We start from the raw sequence: 18,409 nt of genomic DNA, 5'->3' as shown, positions 1-18,409 counted from the left end.
AAGTGGATGAGCTTCTGACCCAAACCATTCTATGATTCTCTGTCGGATGAGTTCAGGAGGATGAGGTCCTACCCTTGCTCTCTACAACTACCTCAAAGAAAGTTGTGGAGAGGAGAGTGCTGGCCTCTTCTCCCAAGTGACAGGGGACAGGACGAGAGGGAATGGCCTCAAGCTCCGCCAGGGGAGGTTCAGGCTGAACATCAGGAAAAAATATTTCACGGAAAGGGTCATTGGGCACTGGCAGAGGCTGCCCAGGGAGGGGGTTGAGTCACCTTCCCTGGAGGTGTTTAAGGGACGAGTGGATGAGGTGCTGAGGGGCATGATTTAGTATTTGATAGGAATGGTTGGACTCAATGATCCGGTGGGTCTTTTCAAACCTGGTGATTCTATGATTCAATGATTCTTGCCCCGTAGCCCAGTGTAGGTTGTGCCTATCCAGACTATATCTCTCTCTCCAGTCCCAGAAGTTCTGGGTTTCCATTCCAGCTCCAGTTCAAGCCAGGTGAGCTGCTATGAAGTAAGACTCCTCCCTCCTGTAACTCAGATTAAAAACAACTCCCCCAAGATAAAACAATTCCCTTCTTGTCAGAGGAAGTGTTTCATCTGGCATTTTAACCCAATAAGAACTGTTTCACTTCACCAAAACTTATATAAAGTTGTGGGTTTGGGGTCAACCTCAAACAATTATTTTTCTCTGGTTCACTGGCCAAATCAGGAAAACAATTACTCGCATATCTCAACTTGTGACAATCAGACGAGGCAGCCTTGCCCTCCATTTGCACAAACAGCAGAAGGGAGGTGAAAGATCTGAGCCGTCACTAACGTACACACAATGCTGCCAGCTCCTGCCTTCCAGGGCCCAGAAAAACAAGTGATTTTACAGGAAGCAGCAAAGTTAATTATTTCTCGAGCTCCTTTCCCTGGAGCAGTGAGGGAAGGATGGGGCTGTGATTCAGAGAACGCACGTGGCTCAGAGATTCATGGAAAAGTGTGCTTTGGTGCAGAGGTTAGCGAAGAAAAATGAAATGCAAGCAAACCCACGCTTCCCAGCCCTCATTGATGTTTCTAGGAAAGCGAGTGTAACCCTCAGAGCAGGCATAAGCTGAATGAGAGTCCAGCACCTCTATCAAGTGCTGTTTCCAATTAGACTTATTAGAGAGATGATCTAATAATGACTGATCCTGGCCCAAAGCTGCTGATGATTAAATATTTGCTGTTTTGTAGAGGCGTCCTGGTGATTTTTTTTAGTAAATGCACTGGAGAGCATCTCTACTCCTGTTGCAGTCATTTCTTTAAGTAAATTAGTGTATGCAAATCAGAGAAATTCAGAAAACAAGGCAAATGCATTGCAAGTTCAGCACGGTCAAGGGAAGACTCTTTCCAAGGCTGTTAGCTACAGGTTCACATCAACTTCTCTCTTGGCACAGCTCACAGCCCTCCTTCATGCAAGCAGATTCATAGGATTATAAAATGATAGAGTGGTTTAGGGTGTAAGAAAACGTAAAGCCCGTCCAGTTCCAACCCCTCTGCCATAAGCAGGAACACCTCTCACTGGATCAGATTGCTCCAAGCCCCATCCAACCTGGCCTTGAACACCTCCAGGGATGGGGCAGCTACCACTGCTCTGGGCAACTTGGGTCATTGACTCCCCATCCTCACAGCAAAACTTTTCTTCCTAAGATCTCATCTCAGTCTCCCCGCTTCCAGCTTAAATCTTGACCTTTGTTTGCCTTGACTTTCATATGCAGGATCTGGAAATATTTTGTTGCATTTTGTGAGATGATGCAGGCTGCATGTAGAAAGTAGGGGACATTTGGGACTCAAAGTAAGTGAAACACACCCATATGGGCCAGTATGATATTCCACACAGTCTGACCTTGCCATTGCTTCTCAAAATGTGAACTTAGAGCTTAGCATTCTCTCCTTCTTTAAGCAGACCAAAGGATTGGGGTCCATCAAGGCAACACCCAAGAAATCGTGGGTGTTGGCTTTGCCTCTGGTGCAATACAAGGGCACCCATTCCGAATTTCAGTCCTAAAGTGCCATCTCAGGCTACTCCCTAAAAGATCTGCTTCTTTGGGCTTTGTGCATCTGTAGGGCTCTGGATTTCCATGCAAGATCCATCCGTTCCAACCCAGACACCACACTGCACAGCTTTAGCGTGGCTAAGTTTTAAGTGGTTCTAACAAAAAGCCCGGCACTTCTTAAATAGCCAACGTTATCAGAAATTGCAGTCTGTGCGTCATTTTCAGACGCAGTCTTCCATGCCTGCAATTTCCTACCACGGGATCTTGATCTGTCCTTATCTGCAAAATTAGACTCTGTTTTCCTCGCAGTAATCTGTGCCCTATGGGTGGATTTTTGTGCTGTGACTGTTATTCATAAAGTTCACTTTAATAAACTGACAGAGGGAGCTCCTCCTGTTTGTCTCACTCAGGCAGGTTTTCCAAACCTTGACTCATCCTTGCATGTCTTTGCCTACCTTTTCTGTCTTGACAATAGAGTTTAACAACGTGAATATCAGATATAAGCCCAGCAGTTTATCTTGCTTTCCCTAATATTGTATGCAGTAACCATACCACCTCTTTCGATGCAGTTAGCGTTTCCCCATGAATGAATTTTTTGGCTTATGTTCTCCACATTTGATATCTCAAATAATCTCCAAGTCATTTGTGGGGTCATGGCTTTGCCATTTCTCAGCCTGGAGAAGAGAAGGCTGTGGAGAGACCTTAGAGCAGCTTCCAGTACAGAGAGGGGCTCTTCATCAGGAAGCGCAGGGACAGCATGAGGTATAATGTGTTTAAGCTGAAAGAGGGGAGATTGAGATGAGATTTTAGGAAGAAATGCTTTGCTGTGATGGTGGGGAGCCCCCGGCCCAGGTTGCCCAGGGCAGTGGTGGCTGCCCCATCCCTGGAAGGGGTTGGAGATCAGGTTGGATGGGCTTTGAGTAACCTGATAGGTCCTTTACCTGCCACCTCCCCAGTTTTCTAAGACTGCTGCACCTTATTCCAGCTCATCCATGAAGACACTGAATGGTTTGAGGCTCAAGACAACCCCCACCAAAGCAGCCAAGCTGGTGGGCAGCTCACTCTGCTGGGGCTGTGTGGTCTGGGTAGGGGTTTTCTACATGGCATGGGAGCATCCCACATTTGCCATGTAGGGTAACACCACTCCACAGCAGAAGCAAGTGGCTCCCTTCCCCACTTCCTCATCAAGACAAGAGGAAGATTTTAAGTGATTCCTGTTTGCTTTGAGAAAGAGCTGCTAGTTACTGCGCGATGCAGTTTTTTCCTCTGCTGCCCTTATGTTTTCCATCATCAGTGGAGCGTGGCTTTTGCCAGGGTACTCGGATTCTTCCCTTGTCAATGGAGAGGAGCAACTTACAGAATACCTAGCCAGTTTACTCACTGCTTCCAAGCCTTCTGGAGGAGGACTGAGCCTCTTGACAGCTAAAAATTTACACCGAGCCCTTGGTGCTGCAATCTGGTGCTTGCGGTGCTTGCAGAGAGCTATTCTCTCCCTATAATGAAGCAATCAGAGCCTCAGTGTGGGCTCTGTCTGCTCTTCATCCAAACCAGGGCGACAGGGCTGTTGTGTTTACCACACCACTGTGCAGGTGGGAGATTTGGATGTCATACAAAAACATGTCCGGCAGCTGGAGAAAGGTGCACCAGAGGAATTTCTAGCTTTTCTGCAAATGGGATCACAAGACAGGCTGTGCAGAAAAAACATTTTGTAGCTTGCTGAGTGCATCACAACTGAGGTGTGATTAATGAGGGCTCAGCTGCAATGGGAAGGACACGTGGCTCAGGTGGACACAAAAAAACCATCCAAAAAGTGCACATCAGCCAGGTCTTCTGAATTACGACTTGCAAAAAAGGCAACAATACATCAGTGACTTGGGAGAAAGCTTGTGCAGAAAGAAAGGAAAAGCACCCAGGGTGAGCAGTGCAGCAGATCTGCTCCTTCCAGCTGTGTGGGATCCATCACAGCAGCACCTCTGCCAAATCCATCTGTGGCAATCAGAACCAAAACTAAATATTATTTTAATAAAAATTCAGTTACATTAGGAAAGAAATACACTTTAAATATGAATATGGACTGCAGAGGTTAAATAAAAGCTAATTGGTTTGCAAAAGACCCCATAACCAAGGCCAAGAACCCAACATATGCCCCTGATGAGTGAACTACAGGTCAAGTAGCAGCTATAGGCACAATATCAGCAGTTTATTACTCATCTTATGGGCTCTTCCTGCTTGATTTTTGACAGTGAAGACCAATGAATGAAGTGGTTTTACTTCCCTGTTACAAATTCATAACCAGAGGGGCTGCTCCACTGATCTTATCTGGTCTCCTGCTGATCACAGAGCAACAGAATTCCAGCCCCAGCGTTATGGCTAAAGAAGAACAGATGCTCCAGCAAGATGTTCAGCCTTCACCTAAACGCTATAGCTGCAGAGAATCTTCCACATTTAAAAGCTGTGGGATAAACATAGCATTTTGCTAGGAGTGAGCTGCTTCCCTACCATCCTTTGCTACTTCGAGAGCCCTTGCTGTGCCCCCATGGAGACCATGGAGCTCCATCAGTTCTGGAGCAGGGAGGCTTTGCACTGTGCTCACAGCCCAGAAAGCCAATAATATCCTGGGCTGCATCCAAGGCAGTGGGAGCAGCAGGGCTGGGGAGGGGATTCTGCCCCTCTGCTCCACTCTGGTGAGACCTCACCTGGAGTCCTGTGTCCAGTTCTGGAGTCCTCAACGCAGGAGGACTTCCCTGCTTATGGAAGGAGGTTTGGAACTGGGTGGATGGGCTTTGAGGTCTCTTCCAACCCAAACCATTCTTTGATTCTGTGATTCTCTGCTGTGGGTGCTAAAGACGTTCCCACACCCTCATGGTTTATGCAGCCAGGAGTATTTCATGGTCTGCAGGGTACCACTGTGATACCCATTCACACTGGAATTTTCTCATGTCCCATGATTTCAAAGAACAATTGTTGTGATGGCTTTCTGTTCCCATCCCTCCAAACACAAATAACATGAGTATCACAAGTGTGCCTAATTCACATGAATAATTTATGCAAAATAATAAGTTCCTGATACCAATAAACAGAATAAATACAGCTCCCAGAGACCACATTACAAACCAGGATTCATTTTTACACAGATATAAAACTGTTATGATCAAGTAAGGGGAGAAATAATCTCCATCAATAACAGTTCCTTATTTCTTCATTGTTTTATTTGCCCAGTGCTATGTCTCTGTGCAGTGTACAATCCATCCCGCTGTCCTGGGGATGCTCCAAAGCTGTTCCAGCAGGTATTAGATTAATCATTTCTCATCACTAGACAGACATTGTTGGAGGCTTTTCTTGTTTCGCTAGCAACATTAGATCACTTTTAGCAACAAGCAGAGTAGTATCTGAACATATTTTCCCCTGCAGATACTAAGACACAGCCTTATTTATAAAATACATATTTTCTCTGTTAGTTTCATCCTGGCGTTCACTGCACAAGACATAAAATGCCATTATTGGACACCGGTAGCATGTCTGAATTCCAGAGCTAGAAGTGAGTGTAAACACTCCTTGTCACTGGGTGTTTCCTTTGATTTTTACTGATTTATTTTCCATTCAGGACCACATCATCTTTTCCCATTATTTCCCGACTTGAAAGGTGTCCCTGCCTGTGGCAGGAGGGTTGGAAGTGGATGATTTTTAAGGTCCCCTCCCACCCAAACCAGTCTATAACTCTATGACTCTATGATTCTATGATTCTATAATTCCATGATTCTGACTTCTACCATTTTAACAGCCACTAAAGGGTTTGAGAGCTCAACACAAACATTTTGATGCACCATCTACTTAGCAGTGTTAATTTTATGTCTGTATTTTGTGGACAAAACTCATATCCTACCTTTCACACAGCAACACTTATTGAAAGGCATGGGGGAAGTAATCCTTTACTGGGTAACTCCTATTTTTTTCTCGTTGTCTACCTGATTTCTAAACTGCTGAGCAGCTCTAAAGAGCAGAGACTGGGCAACAATCACCTAAAATTCATATACTTCATTCTGACAGCTTTTTGGGATGGCAGTAAATACAATCCTGTGCAACTTCTCTGACTTTTACCCCTGATTCAGCTTGCCAGATTACAGCAAGGATGATATTCAGCTGCATTTACTAAGCAGCACAAATTAGCTCCCTCAGAGGGAATCTCTCTCATGCTCAGCATGGAAAATATCAGGTCCCTTTGGAGGGGAAACACCTACCTCTGCAACTCTTAATTGCAACTGTTAATTGTCAGGCTGGAAGTGCTGGCTGGCTACAAATAGGAGCTGTAGGTGAAAAAGGGAAGATGAAATTAGAACAAAGGCAGCAGCCAAGTGCAAAGCTTCTGTGCTTTGGGGACAAAGCAGTAGGGACAGTTACCTATGGAAGAGCTAAGAGAGCTGGGCTTCTTCAGCCTGGAGAAGAGAAGGCTCTGGGAAGACCTTAAAGCAGCTTCCAGTATTGAAAGAGGCTCCAGAAATGCTGGGGAGGGGCTCTTGAACAGGGAGAGCAGGGATAGGATGAGGGGGAGCAGTTTTGAGCTTCAAGAGGGGAGATTGAGATGAGATCTTAGGGAGAAATGTTTTGCTGTGAGGGTGGGGAGGTCCCTGCCCATGGCAGGGGTTGGAGCAGGATGGGCTTTAAGTTCCCTTCCAACCCCAACCATTCCATGAGTCTCTTATTCATAGAGAAAACTACCCTTGGAAAAGGTTTGATTTCCTCATGTGGCATGAGCTGGGAAGACAATATCTGCCTGGGAGAAGGTGAATTTTCACCATTCTCATAGGCTTTCCTGACGCCAAATAGAAGAAAACTCCACACAACAGCAAAACGCACTTTTCAAAGTCTTGTAAAGTTTTGTTTCTCAAACATTGTGCCTAAAAATAGAAGCAGAGAACGAAAACAGTAATTGAAAATTAGTGTCACTCCTTCAAAAGCAATTTCGTTTAGAGAAACACTGTTTCCTGCATTTAAAAAGATACATATTTTTGGAATTTTTTCATGCAACTCCAATTAACACCATCCAGACAAATACTCTTTTTTTCTGACTATAGGACAAATGCAGCCAAATCCACACTTATTATTTTTATTACATTCTTATGGCATGAGATATGGACTTTTTCTGTCCTCTAGCAGATCTAAAGTCACTCCTTAGAAATCCCTATGGCAATTTCCTGGGTAAAGCATATTTATGGCCCATCTCAACACAGAAGGGCCATTCTCCTTAGACATTTGCTGATACCACTACTTTTCTTGGCATATTTAGCAGAAATAGGTTTAACAGCTACTGCCACAAATCTGCCTACCCCTTTTACATTTCCTTCCCATATCCCACTCAGGACCTTATCTGCAGAAGGGTTTCACCATGAAGCCCAGAAACCCAGCTGGAAGAAGCCTTGATCCTTACAACATCAGCTGGTATTTGCAGTTTGACCTTGGGTTCCCCCAGATTAACTTTGGCATCTGGATATTTTTATCTTAAAATAGGTACTCAGATGGTTTGTATGGGTTGTCCTCTGGAAGTTCCTGTGCTCTGGGTTACTTTGCAAGGAGCAGCTCAGGTTTTGGAAACTACCTTTAATTTCTCAGCCCATCAGCACCACTGTGAGGATCACAGAATCATAGAACGGGTTGGGTCAGAAGGAATACATCCAGTTCCACTCCTTGCCATGGGCAGGGACACCTCCCACTGCATCAGGGTGCTCAAAGCCCCATCCAACCCGCCCTTCAACACCTCCAGGGATGGCGCAGGCACCACTTCTCTGGGCAGAGTCTCACCACCCTCACAGCAAAACATTTCTGCCTAAGATCTCATCTCTACCTTCCCTCTTGCAGCTCAAACCCATTCCCCTCATCCCGTCTCTGCCCTCCCTGATCAAGAGCCCCTCCCCAGCTTTCCTGGAGCCCCTTTAAGTACTGGAAGGGTATCAGTGCTCTGTGACCATGCGTAGCTATTTCATGTGCACGATGTGAAGAGAGGGTGGTCACTGTCTCTGGACAGTCCCACCATCTGCACAGGGCCCCGTACACCAGTGTGAAAACCACACACACATTCCCTCCTGGGATTTGGTTTGTGCCAGAATTCAAAGCAGCTTATCTTTCTCCACGAAAGCATGATCAAAGCCTCCCTCCCTTGAGCTGATTCCAGCAATATTCCTCATCAAAAGCAAGGGGAAAAAAACCCACATATTTGCCTGTGGTTGTCTTCTAAATCAATCCCCCTGTCTCAGGGGGCTCGGGGCTGCGGTCCCCCTCCCAGTCAGCTTTGGCGTTACTGGCACGATTCTTCTTTTCTCTTCATCACCTTTGGAAAAAAATCCACCAGTTGTAGGAATTGAGGTGTTTACAATTGCTTATCTTCCTTTTGATCTCAAAGTTGGTACAACATTTCATCCCCTTCTTTAGCTGTATCATTGCTTCTGCACAGATCACTGAGAAAAGCCTTCTTGCAGAGCTTTGCCTCTGAAGTCAGCCCGGCACCAGTGCCCCAGTGAAAGCGTTTCCACCATCCTCTCCTGTGGCCTCAGTTCCCTCTATTTATCTCAATACTTGCAAAGGATCTCCCACACTTGTTTTATTAAGCAACCTGTATGGCAGTGGCTGCAGGCAGGGTCTGTTCTTCCTGCACATCTGTACATAAGGGAGGTTACGTTGCCTCCAAGGTCTGCGTGGACAGTTCCTGTAAAATAGTACATTTCTACCAAAGTTTTTTCTTTCAGAAGCGCTTGTGCTAGTTCTTTTCCAAGCACCTGCTTGTGCTGAAGAGGCGTGAGAGTATCCAGGGGCAGGAACTGATTTATCAATTCACCATGAAGCCTCATGATACATTGAGGGATGTTGCTAGACTTGTCTGCATCCACACCATCATGCTGGAGTATTCCCAGCTCCTACTTTTCCTCATTGACCCCATACTGATGTCCCTTTGAGTCCTACCCTGGATACACACTCCCTTGGGAGGAAAACCTAAATGCAACTGAAAAGCTTTTGCATGTTTGACTTCTATCTCTTCACACCACGAGGTGACAACACACCAGATCTGGGTCCTACAGTGAGGACTGTTCCTCAAACCCTTAGCCAGGACCAGTGCTACTGGTAGCCTGAGGCTGAGTGTGGCATGTGGGAGAGCCTCTCCTGATGCATTCAAAGCTGATGGAAGCATTCTCCACTGGTCCTACACACACCTCTTTACAAATTTCTTTCAGGTAGTTGTAGACAGTGATAAGGTCTCCCCTCAGCATCCTCTTCTCCAGGCTAAACAACCCAAGTTCTCTCAGCCACTCCTCATCAGACCCTCTCCAGTCCCTTCACCAGCTTCGTTGCTCTTCCCTGGACATGTTCCAGGACCTCAATGTCCTTCTTGGAGTGAGGCGCCCAAAACTGAACCCAGGATTTGAGGTGCAGCCTCACCAATACCAAGCACAGGGGGAGAATCACTTCCCTGGTCTTGCTGGCATCTTTCTACCAGGCCCATCAGTGTCTTATATAAAAGTTAAAATTACATTTTCTACCCTGTCTTAGATCCTCTGAAATCTTCCTGCAACTTGCTGGCCTGGGAATGACAGGCAGCATGGTCACCTTCCGCAGATCCCTGTCAGAGCTGGAGCCTTCAACAGCTCGTGTCTGCCCTGCACCAACCTGGCTAACACTCATCTGCCTGTGTGAAAACACGTTTTAATTGAGCAGCTCTGCTCATCCAGGAATTTAGCTAAGGCTTTAAAGCTGCTTGCTTTCATCTGTCTATGCCATCCTGCCAGTCTGGATGTTATCTGCAAATTTTAGATTTATTTTTGGATAATTGATAGAAATGTTGAGAAGTACAAAGGCTTCGCTGTTTCCTTGAGATCCTGACAGAAATGTCCCCATTCAGTGACAGTTTTGTGTTGATTACTACTGTTTTGTAGTCTGTTGTCACTTCCCAACCCATTTAACATGGATTAGGTAATGCCCAAATCTAATGTTTAAAAACAGAATATGATGTCAGATCCCTTGCAGAAGGCTTTGATGGGTTATATCTGTCAGCTCCATGCTGAGGGGGACTGCAGTGCCATGAAGCCCAGCGATTTTGTCAGTTTGTCCTGCTTTATTCATGCCATACACAATGGTCCTTGATCTTCAGGACCAAACAGCACAGAAGGAAAATTCAGACTTCAAGGTCATAAAATGATAGAATGTTCTGAGTTGGAAGGGATGCACGAGGATCATCAAGTCTAACTCTTCCAACCCTTCCGCCAGCTGAGGTCCAGGAACCTCAGTCTAAACAGGAATTTTCTCTGCCCTCAGGGCTGGCTCTGCTGAAGTGGGGCTCCAGTATTCCCAGTCACTGCTTCTCTTGAAGGGCACCTTGTGGTACTCCAGCAGCAGCACAACCTTTCCACGAGGTTTTGCCCTTTTGCTACTTTTTCAGCATCCCCCTATGTGCTGCCAGCACAGTGAATGGAGGATCCATAGCAAGCGGGGAAAGGAGCTCTGCAGGGTCCATGCTCAGCAGCTCAGCAGTTGCCCTACTCCCCAAAGTCATAGAATCATGCCAGTTGGAAAAGACCACTAACATCATGAAGCCAACCATCAGCCCAACCCCACCGTGCCCACTAAACCATGTCCCCGAGCGCCACAGCCACACGCTTTTTGAACCACCCCAGGGATGGAGACTCCACCACTGCCCCAGGCAGCCTCTGCCAGGGCTTCACCACTCTGTGAGGAAAGGAATTTTCCTCACATCCAATCCAAACCTCCCCTGGTACAACTTGAGGCCATTTCCTCTCATTCTGTCACTTGTTACTTGGTTGAAAAGACCAGCATCCACCTCACCACAATTCATCCTGAGCTCACTCCACTCTGCAGCACCTACGCTGGTCCCTTCCCACCTCACAGCTCCTCTCTCTCTCTGCTCTGCCCACCCACCAGGGTGTTGGGATGAAGGCAGGTCTGGTGCTCTCCCTCTGGCAGCCTTCACTGGGCTCCTTGCAATTATTTCTCCCTCTGTCCACCCTTTCGAGGTGTAAACCCTGGGCTGTATGAGTGCTTGGCAGCAGCCCAGGAGCAGCTCGATGTGTCAGGACGTAACAGGAATTGCAGTGGGGATTTTTTATCATCAAGCTCAGCTACAAACAAACCTTTAATTAATTCCTCCACCAAGTTTTGCTGAGCTCATGGCCTCCAATTCTACTGGGAGGCTAATTAACCTGAGCTTCTCCCTTCCATGCTCCTTGCTCAAGACTGTCAGTTTTCACTTGTTGAATCTCAATGCCTTTCGCTGCTGTAACAATCTGCTCTTCTCCACCAGGCGCCTCTCGCCCCCAGTGCACAGGCTACGTTTCTTTTTTGCTTATATGAGCTCATGCTACAGCTGCTTGAAAAACAGCTCAGTTCACACTTCTTTGCAGAAAAAAATTGACTTTTTGCAAATTTCCCCCTTAGCATTGGAGAAGGAAACCGCCCAGGAATTGCAGTTTTCCACTAAAATTTTCAGTTTTCAAAAACTGTCAGGTTTTCTTTTTTTTTTTTCTCTCTGAAATCTGAAGTGCTGTGGAACGTGTTCTTGCTTTCAGAAATCATAGAATGGTTTGGGTGGAAGGGATCTCAAAGCCCATCCAGTCTCAACCCCCTGCCATGGGCAGAGACATCTCTTACTGGATCAGGTTCCTCCAAGCCCCATCCAACCTGACCTTCAACACCTCCAGGGATGGGGCAGCCACCACTGCTCTGGGCAACCTGGGCCAGGGCCTCCCCACCCTCACAGAAAAGCATTTCTTCCTCAGATTTCATCTCAACCTCTCCTCTATATATCCTATTATTCTATGATTCACAGCAAAGCATACCTGCATTTTCCAGGAGGACCACCCTCTCATGATGATCTACAATAACCCCCATGCAGGAGGGATTTCAGAACAAGACCACCACAAAGCATGACAGGGAGCAAGGGGGGGTGCCCTGGGACAATTCTTCACCTCCAGCATCCTTCTGCCCTGGCTGGCCACGTCCGAGATCACTCTCTTGAGGGACAGAAACAGAGGAGGGACCAGACTTGTGTTTCTTGTCCTCTGCAGAGCTCCCAGGGCTGGGGCGTGAGGAAATGGCCTCTCCTTGACTGCCTCAGGGACTTGTGCTTAAGTGTGGGCTGCTGTTTCTAAGCTTTTTCTTCCACAGTATAAACCTGAAATAGAATCAGTTTAACAGGGGCTTTTTTTTGTTGAACACACAGTTTTCCTCTTTTCAGGCCTCCTGAGGAAAGGAAGAAAAGAAAGGTGGAAAAACACTGACATTTCTATTGGATCCCAACAATTTTTGCCATTAAATGCCTCAAAGATTATTTGCATGTTGGGGGCACTGACTGACAGCGGCTGAACATGAGACAGCAGCAGCCCAGGTGGCCACGAAGGCCAACATCATCCTGGCTTGGATCAGCCATGGGGTGGCCAGCAGGAGCAGGGAAGTTATTCTTCCCCTGTACTCGGCGCTAGTGAGGCTGCACCTCGAATCATGGGTTCAGTTTTGGACCCTTCACTCCAAAAATGACATTGAGGGTCTGGAGCATGTGCAGAGAAGGGAAAGGAGCTGGGTCTGGAGCCCAGGGGTTCTGGGAGCACCTGAGGGACCTGGAGCTGTTTAGCCTGGAGAAGAAGAGGCTGAGGGGAGACCTCATCGCTCTCTGCAGCTCCTGGAAAGGAGGTTGTGGTGAGGTGGGTGCTGGGCTGTGCTCCCAAGTAAGAAATGACAGAATGACAGGAAACAGCCTCGAGTTGCACCAGAAGGCTTCGAGTCCCCAAAAACTCTAACCAGGAGACAGCACCTCCAGGTGCAGGTGCCCAGCTCTCAAGTGGGCTCACACAGGCAAAACAGACCTGGAGAAGGAAGGAGGGGGAGGACAGACTTAAAATATGATTGTTGAGGAAAGCAAAAAAAAGAAAGAAACACCCCACCACACGCCCTCTCCAACTCGCCTGCTCTGCAAATTTGTGAGCTTCTCTGAGGCTGTAGAGCTGAACAAAGAAGGAGCTCCAGGGCCTGGGTCTAGGGACGGTGCCTCTGTGGAGAAGAGAAAGCCCTATATAAGAGCACAAAGGCCCTGCAGGGGTGGAGGTGGATGCCAGTTATCCCATCACTGCATATTAGTGCACTTTGTTTCTATATTATTATCCTCCTGTTGCTCGAGCCATTAAAACCTGTCTCTAAATAGCTCGGCGTGGTGATTTACTAATTGAGTTAACTTGGCTGCAGTGGCTCTGGTGCAGAAGGATGTGGTTTGCGATTAGATAAGACCGTTGCCCCTTTCAAAATGAACAACACATTAAGAGGTTTTTCTAGGTCACGGCAGACTGCTCAGCACAGCACTCTGCCAAGCGCGGCACAGCCCAGGGCCCCAGCCCAAGGCACACAGTCATTACAGCTAATGAAGGGCTGTGCTCTCCTTTCCCTGGATGAGACATGGAGCCTGAGAAAAATCCAGGAGCATCTTCAAGCTGGAATCAGTGTCTTCTGCGCCAGAGTTCAGGGAGGCCAAGTCAGGCTGCGTAGACATTTCAGGTCATGCTGCACTGGTAGTGAAGGAGGGCTCTCCATGCTCCCAGGGCAGGCATGTGCTCAGATGTCCCCACAAGATGAATTCTTGCTTCTAGGCCTCAATTCAAAGCTCAGCAACACCATACCATGATGGTCTTTTGCCCAGAGAAGTCATGGATGCCCTGGAGGTGTTCAAGGCCAGGTTGGATGGAGCTCCCTGATCCAGCGGGAAGTGTCTCTGCCCATGGTAGAGGGATGGAACTGGATGGGCTTTGAGGTCCCTTCCAGTCAAAACCATTCTATGATTCTTTCAGGACAAAAATCACTGGTCCTTCCCCCGCATTCTTCTTGCTCTCCCCTAGATTTGCCAGCACCAGGCTGACCAGGGCCAAAACGCTTGTTCCAGGAGCAGCGAATGCCAGGTCAAACTCTTCCTCACATGGACTCCTCTCAGATGCCTCTCCCAGGTTGAGAGGCAGAACAGACCCGCACTAGGATGGACCTGGTAGCTCATGTCTATCTCGGTTGTGCAGTACTTGGTGCACAGAGCTCCTTGGTTGCCCACAGAAGAGCTGATAGAGTAGAAGGATCTCATTGCCTTTCTATGCACATGCATATAGTGTTAGGTGAGCTAGTTCTTGAGTTTGCATGGGGTCCAGCCTTGGTTGTCCATACCAGCCAGCACTGGGAACAATTATCTCAGCTTTGCGGAATCTTCCTTTGGCAGGAAGACAAAAGGCTGTATGGGGCTCAATTGCAGCAACCAGTAGTACAACCTAGGAGCAAGTTGTGTGATGCTGAGGTCCCACCAAACCCCAAGACCTGCACCACCCCATTGAGTCAGTCAAAAAGGATAATAATATGGTAACCTACCAGTATGTCCATTTAGAGCTGCTCTAGTCTTTCTCAGACCCTTGTGTTCTCCAGCACAGGCAGACAAAGAGTTTGAGGCGAATTCTACTCTTCTGACATTGCAGAGCTGAATACAAAGGGATCCTTCTTCTCTTAGCAGTGCTGTGGCTTGGACCTTTGCTTGCACCACTATCCCAAAGGAGCAGCCAAGGGAACTGCAGGGTACAGGTGCGAGGGAAAGCAAAGCTAGAAAGGGGCTGGGGACAAACTGAGGAAAAAACACTGCAGCCAGGGTCCTGAAGCCACCATTCTACTGAAGTGCTTTCAGCCATGGAGGTGCACTGGAGAAGACCTCCCACAAGTGAGCAGCTCCTGTGTCACACCTTCATTGTTCCACAGAAGCAGCTGAATCTGCCCAGCTCAAAGCACAGAGGGGAGCTGCAACACATCAGAGGAGACAAAGCTGCTCTCCTCGCAGCTCAAGCGCCAGCCAAGCGGGTGGACTAGAACATGAAATGAAATCCCATTTAACAAGAAACCTGAAAGTTTTTAACAAGTGAAATCATCTCGGATGGAGCCTGGATCCCCCCTGTCAGCCGAAAGCTTCAATTGGCAGCCAGACGAGTACCTGTCAGGGCTGGGCTGGAGTCATTAGGAAGATCAGAGTCCCAGCAGAACAGCGGGAGGCTGGACGAGATGACCTAATTTGCGTCCCTTCTAGCTCAAAAAAGCCTGTGATGTATTTTTAATGAAGCACACACAATAAACTGCTAACATAATATTAGAGGCTCACTTCAAAGCTCAAATAGGCAGGGAAATCAAGGTGAAAGTTTCTGAATTCATCATTATTATGTGTCACTCAGCTTCGCTATGACAACCCTGTGGTGCACCAGATGCTTCCTTTCCAGTCTTTGGTACATAGTTTGGAGCTCATCTTCCTCTTCATCTTTTTCAAGCAAACCAGAAAGAACCTGGAAAGTATAAAGCTTGACAGGACACCCCTTGCCCCTATATATGTTGTTCAGGCCCCACAAAAGGTTTTATAAGCAACAAACTTCAGTGACTCTGGGCTCATACCTTAGACAAGCTTCAGGCCACCTGGGTTGCTTGTTGTTCTGCTGGCCTCTTCTGATCATATAACTGGTGTTTGTGAGGTTTATGATTTCATGAGAAGTGTCAGGGAGCAGCAAGAGTAGGGGTGCTTCCTCAGGAAAGGCAAGCCAGGAGCTGAGCAGGATCCCACAGCTGGAAGGGGACCCACCAGCCACATCCTGTTCCACAGGCCGTGAGTGAGGAAACAGGATCAAGAGATGGTGGCCAGGTACATCCAGGAGTCCACATCATTAAGGCGATATCGCAGCAACGAGGGAGGTCCAAGGTGAAACCAAGTAGTCAATCCACATCTAGTGATCGCCAAGCAGGTCCACAGGGATGTGACAGGTCCAAGGTCAAGCTATGAATTCAGCCCACAGCTGGGGTTCAGAGCAGCAGAGCTCCAAAGCCAAGCAGGGACATGACTATGGCTAGTTGTGGACCAGTGCTCCTCCAGCAAGGCTCCAACAGGGACTGAAGGCACAAGGCTGAACATAAAGAGAGCTCCTGGGCCCACCTTTTGGGTGGAAACCACAAAAAAAAGGTTGATCAGGATCAGTAGGTCCTGTTAGTTTAATCATAAACTCTCAGGTTCTTTAAAAACCACAGCTCTAGTGGAGGTAAGTAATATATTCCAAGAGTGGAAACAAATCAGAAGCCAAGTGCACCTGTGACTGCACCTAAATATTCCTGACCTCTTCAGGATACAAAAGTTTGCCAAGAACAATCTGGTCAAAGGCCAAAGCATCTCTCAGATCCAACGAAACCAATAACGCGGCAAGAACTTACCGGCATGGAGTCTGCACAGACCTTGATGTTGAACCCCTCTGGTGGGGCTGCTGTTGCTGGAAACACTCCTAAAATCACAGAATCATAGAATGGGTTGGGTTGGAAAGGACCTTGGAGTCCATCCAGTTCCACTGCACTGCCATGGGAAGGAACACCTCCCACTGGATCACCTGCTCCAAACCCCATCCAACCTGGTCTTGAACCAGCCTCACCCCTACAGTCCCACCAAGGTCAGTCCAGCAGCATGGGAGAGAGGAGCCAAAAATAAGCATTTAGCAAAATACAGAATTTAATAGTCTTGCTTGGAAACCTTGTTAAAATTGCAGCTTTTACTGCCCAAAGCAAATGGGAACATTTAGTCCCAGCGTCTTGAAGTCAGCTTGAAATGCACATGAATGTCTGACACCACCGGGTGAGGAGCGTGTGGGCTGCCCAGCAGTGCCAGATCTTGTTTTAGCTCTGTCTCTAATTGTCATGCAGAAAGGGACTGAGCCTTCCAGGTAACCTGGTGTTAATTCCACCGCGTGGCGGAGGGGAGGATGGTGAGAGCTAATGAACAAGCAACAGTGATTGATTCCCGTCTCGGTGTCAGGACACTGAATGGCTGTTTGTCAAGAAACAAGGAAATGTCACTGGGATTTGTAAGCTCTTGTAACCATTACATAAAGCACTTTGAGTAAGAATTGCATAAGATAACTTTCCGAGACCGCTGCTCTGCGAGTGTGTTAATCCAACCATCGGCTCTTCTTGACATTTCTGCAAACAGCTTATAAATATTCCATGGGAGCGGCTGCTGCCACTGTTGTGGTCTGAATGGAAATACTGGGGAGAAAAGAGCAGCTCTGCCCTTCTTTAGCAAGTGTGCAGCTCAATTAGTGTCCTCAGTCAGCCTACTCCAGAGCTTTGCTCCAGTGAAACAAAAAGCAGGCAAGAGTCCTGCCTTCTCCTGCTGAAGGAGAGGCTTGAATGTGTGTGAAAGCCCAGTACAGTCTCCTACCACCAGCCTCTCTGCACCCAGATTTGCACTGGGACAGATCTGAAAGGACTCAGCCAGGGTCTCATGTTGTACATGTGACTGCTGTGAATGGCAGCTCAGCCAGAGCGCTTTCTGGTGCTTGACACCAAGTCTCAGAGGCCAAACACAGAGTTTCTCAAGCAGGTCAAGACAGTGGTGGGGAGCCTGAGGTCTGAGGCTCTGGAGGGCACACCTTCAGGTGGGACTGGCCGTGGTGGGGGCTGTAAAAGCAAGATGCCATGCCACTCCTCCCAGACATGGGCACGCTAGTGGCTAACACACCTCACAGGCAGCAAGAGATCATCCCTGGCCTTTTGGGGCGATGGGAGGGATCACTCAGCAGCCCTGGTGAGAGATGCTGTGCTCCTGGGCCACATCAGCTGTCCATGCTGTGAAGCTCCTGGTCGTTCTCTAGAGAAGCTGGATCAAACTGCACTAAAGAAGAACAGGGTCTTACAGCTCAGGCAGCAGCAGAGACACATGCAATGAGCTCAGGAGTGCTGGTTTAAACCCCACTGACCTCGACCAGGTGCAGCTTTGCCGTTTAAAAATGATAGCTACCCACTCATGTGATGAAGTCCAGCACTCTGTCCTCATGCCAGCCTCTGCTGTCATTCCCTCTCTGCTTTGAATCCAAATACTGAAACCCAGACACGGAACAACAGATGCAAGTAGGAGCCAGGCACAACCACAGCACCACATAGGCACTGAGCCATAAGCAAACCACTGCCAGCAGACCCGACCCACAAATAGACCACTGCAGATGGACCCTGACACAAGTAAACCACTGCAGATGGAGCCACCCACAACCGACACACTGCGAAGAAGCCCAGCCCGTGACTCATCCAAGCTACCGCGCCTGTGCCAGTGCCATGCAGAGTGCGGCAGCCTATCAAAAGCTATGATTTCATCCCAAAAGATGTTACTGTTTTTGTGCTTGATGACAGCTGGGTCTTTTTGGTACCTGCTGACCTAGAACAAGTGTCTCAAACTGTACCGAAGGTGGGTCATTGCAAGGTTTGAAGTGCCTCATCGTTTAGCGAGTGTGCAGAGTATACTTTTATTTTCATCGTGCCTTTCCCTTGCCAAGTCTCCATTATCCCTATATATAGATGCC

The 18,409-nt window shown here is 47.8% G+C and overlaps 1 protein-coding gene across 4 annotated transcripts in view; it reads left to right on the top strand.

The window, feature by feature from the left end:
- Positions 1-17,655, top strand: part of OSBP2 (oxysterol binding protein 2) — a 348,826-nt gene extending 331,171 nt beyond the window's left edge. For all 4 annotated transcript variants that reach the window (XM_069871030.1, XM_069871029.1, XM_069871031.1 and 1 more), the window contains one exon: positions 17,646-17,655. The gene's annotated coding sequence lies outside the window, so the exon portion shown is untranslated. The remainder of the gene's footprint in view (positions 1-17,645) is intronic.
- The last annotated feature ends 754 nt before the right edge of the window (positions 17,656-18,409 follow it).

Source organism: Phaenicophaeus curvirostris, chromosome 17 (genome assembly GCF_032191515.1).
Source record: "Phaenicophaeus curvirostris isolate KB17595 chromosome 17, BPBGC_Pcur_1.0, whole genome shotgun sequence".
NCBI classification, from domain to species: Eukaryota; Metazoa; Chordata; class Aves; order Cuculiformes; family Cuculidae; genus Phaenicophaeus; species Phaenicophaeus curvirostris.
The sequence above is the reverse complement of the archived record's forward strand: the minus strand, read 5'-3'. Positions and strand labels throughout refer to the sequence as shown.